Genomic DNA, 4,013 nt, shown 5'->3' with positions numbered 1-4,013 from the left:
TAGTGTAGCATAACGGGTCAAAATCAACCTAAACTAAAAAACACAGAATAAAATTTGGGTATTGGAAATTATCTAAATTCGTAAGAACTCAAACACTTTTTGTATAATAAAAAAAGGCAAAACAAAAAGGAGTAGAGTTTAGGTCATGTGTTGACGGGTTGAATTATGACCCATATTTAACCCGTCTTAACACAAAGCAAGCTTTAGATTGTTTGGTTCATGACATGTTTATTATAACTAGCAACAAAGGGTAAAACTCTTTTACACTCTTTTAAATTCTATTATAACCCAAAATTCACTTTGTGTATCTGTATATTATATTTTAAATTTCTTTGATATAGTTCAAAATCACAACTCAATTGTTGAGGAAGTTCAAAATCTTTATGAGATCGCTGGTTCAACTCCCATTGGCTACAATGTCTTTAAAATTTTAATTTCTTTTTTTTTTGAATCCCCTTGACAGAAATTCTGTCTCCGCAATATATTTGAGATTAGAGAATATTAATTCTCGACTCCATGAAGATCCGGGGAAGTGGATGAAGAGTCAATAAAGCCATAGATAGTTACGACTAGGGGTGGCATAATGATTAAAAGAAAACAGTTAACCACACATATTATCTACTAAAAAATATGTTGGATAATGAATTATTTAAAGACGGGTCAAATATGAATAAGAATCACATTATCCATTTAGAAAACGGATAAGCAATAGATAACTAATGGGTTTAATTTTTATATTTGTAAAACCTCAAATTGGGGGTTCCTCAAGTTTGGGAGACTAGGAATTCTCCCACAAGTCATCATATTCATTAAGCGGTTAACCTGTTTTTTAACCGTATTAAATATGAATCCGTTTTTTCATTACCCATTTTCAGCATGTCTCATATCCGACCAAACCCGCCCATTTGACACCCCTAGTTACGACCAAAGTTCCTTTTTGCGGTTAACATCTTTTCCAACCTCAACTTGGATTTCTCTAAAGTCATGGTCAAAGTTGTGCTCGTATGTTCACTTTGATAGGGTACATCTTTCTTCGTTTGCAACTGTCCAATTAATTATTTGAAGCAGTAGCAAACGTATTTGAAGCAATAGCTTCCACCTCTGGATCTTTTTCTCCGGATCACTAAGGGTACATTACGTAATTTAAAATTAATTTTTTTCAACAATGAATATACGAACCAATATGAAAATATTTTTAAGCAAATTGAAAAACTTTTGAATAGACTAATAAGAAAATTATCTCAAGCAAATTGGAACAGAAGGAATAATTCACTGCTAGAATTATGAAACCAGACAATTAGATGGAGAAAATTAGATGTCAACGCCTTACATATGAAGTTTTGCTATTCCAAACAATAAGAGCAAGGAATTAAATTAAGAAAGTCAAAAAGAATAAATCCAAAAAGAAAATAAAAAATAAAAAACAATTAATCAACAACACCTTATAACTCGAGCAGGAGAAGCTTTAGAAACTGCAGAGTTAGAACTACAAGATTTCATAGTATGAGCCCTCATAAAAGACAAAACAGAAACCATTGCAGATTTCATTTTGACCACAAATTTCTTCAATTTCCTATTCCTCAAATTTTCCGACGATTCCAGTTTGTAACTTTGCAAGAATATATGCCTTTTCCTTGCCCTTTCCCTTCTGTAACTAAATGAACTCAACATAATTGGACTTCTCTGATGTCTTCGACTTTTCTGTAACTTCATAACTCTTCTCTGATCACTATTACAACTATTTTCATCGCCCCTAAAACCAACTTCTCTTCGTGTTGGAGGTTCGTCGTGGCTTTTTATTGATTGATCCAACGGCTCGTATCTATCGAACCTTCTGCTAAAACGCAACGGGGTGTTCAGTACTAGACTGGTCATAGCTAATCTCACCTTTGTGCTGAAAACAAAACTCTTTGGTATTGTGAGCTTTTTGTTGCAGAGTTGAAGTGCAGCTAGGAATGAATATATACTGGTCTTGTAACAATGTAGTTTAGTTTAAAGTTTAAATTATTATTGATCTAAAGAAACGTGTTAATCTATGTAATTTGACTGTGCTTATAAATATCCTAACGATTTTCGTTCTTGGTAGGCGGGAAGTCTTGAATAAATTAAGTGATTTTCACTGTACTATTAAAACTGCTAGTCAAAGTCGAGAAGATATCGTTTTCATAGCATTCACGCCTAGTTGGGGATTTAGGAAAATTATAAATGGACGGCCGTGATGAACTGATCTATTATTTTCTCTACATTTAAGTCTGATAAGGAGTGGGATCAAGTAATAAGAAAGGAAAAGAGGGAGAAACTACTTTCAAGCAGCCAAGATTTGATTATTTGACTCGAGATTTGGTCATATCATTCTCTCTTCTGGAAACTAACAGCTTGTTAGGATTATTGTTATTGTATTGTTACTCTTGTTTTGATTGTTGCTTACAGCGTACAAAAAGCCTAATATTTGACGAGTAATCTCGTAATTGAAATGCAAATTTTTTTATATCTTTAGCTCTTCTTTTTTAAAGTTATATGAATATTTTCTTAATATCTTTCTTTCATTTTCCTCGGATTCAGGGTTTGCTTCAATAAATTTATATGATGAGGTTTTTAAATTTAGGATTAATATCATTCCTGATTTCATCATTATAGTTCATAAAATATTTAAAATTTTTAAAATTTGGTAGTGGTCAATTGTTTTTTGTATTTAAAATTGATCTTTGTCTATACTGAAGAGCAGTTTAAATATTAATAATAAATTAAAGTAATCCAAACTGATCATTGGCCACTTAAAGTAATATTTTCTTTTGATAAAAGATTATTATTGGCCACCTAAAACTTTTCAAGTTCGTTATTATTTAAGCAAAAGAAAAACTAATTTTGTCATATTGCATGCATGTCAAAAATATAAATTCTAGTTGATACAGAAGGGTAAATGAGCAATCTAGGGTTGGGGAATGTGGATTATAGTTAATAGTTTTTTTAGTTTTTACTTTTTTAAAATATTAAATAGTTAATAGTTAAATAATTTAAATTTAATTAATTTTTAGCCCACGGACCGATCCAGGCCCAGCCTCGGTCAAGTCTCAAGGGTTAGTGGGCTGACTTGGACCGGGCTTTTAAGCCTCAGTTTTAAATGGGGGATTTGCATCTATAGCCAATTTTTGGGTCACATTTTAACCTATACCCGCTTTGCAAAATTAATTGCAAGCGTATCCACTTTTCGGGTAACTTCAGGCATACGGGCATGAAGTAGCAAAAATTTATGTCTAAAGTTTGAACTTCAGAATGTATTGCCTGAAGTGTAGCCTTATCAAAGCAAAATTTCAGATATTTTTACCTGAAGTTTGGCCTGACTTGTAAAGGCAATCGCGCAAACTTCAGTTCATAGTACAATGGAAAACTTCAGTTCAATAATTGCTGAACTTCAAGAATTTTGGCTAAAATTTTTGTTTTGTAATTGCTGAACTTCAGCATTCTAGGAGCTTAAGTTTGTTTAGTATCTGCTGAACTTCAGCATTTTAGGAGCTAAAGTTTGTTTAGTATTTGCTGAACTTCAGCTCCTAGAGGATGCACTTCAATTCAATAATTGCTGAACTTCAGCAATTTTGGTTGAAATTTTTATTTTGTAATTGCTGAACTTCAGCATTCTAGGAGCTAAAGTTTGTTTAGTATCTGTTGAACTTCAGTATTTTAGGAGCTGAAGTTTGTTTAGTATTTGCTGAACTTCAGCTCCTAGAGGATGCACTTCAGTTCAATAATTGCTGAACTTCAGCAATTTTGGCTGAAATTTTTGTTTTCTAATTGCTGAACTTCAGCATTTTAGGAGCTGAAGTTTGTTTAGTATTTGCTCAACTTCACCTCCTATAGGATACACTTCAGTGCTTGGGTCCTTTTGGGTAATATTCCAAGCAGTCAACTTGAACTTCCATGTAACACTCCTCAAATCTATAAAAGTTTCAACACACGCTAAATATAGAATTTTTTTTTTTAAATCTTGCCTTAAGTGCATAAAAAACAATTATACT

The sequence above is a fragment of the Nicotiana tomentosiformis genome, chromosome 6 (genome assembly GCF_000390325.3).
Source record: "Nicotiana tomentosiformis chromosome 6, ASM39032v3, whole genome shotgun sequence".
In the NCBI taxonomy this organism is placed as follows: Eukaryota; Viridiplantae; Streptophyta; class Magnoliopsida; order Solanales; family Solanaceae; genus Nicotiana; species Nicotiana tomentosiformis.
The sequence above is the reverse complement of the archived record's forward strand: the minus strand, read 5'-3'. Positions refer to the sequence as shown.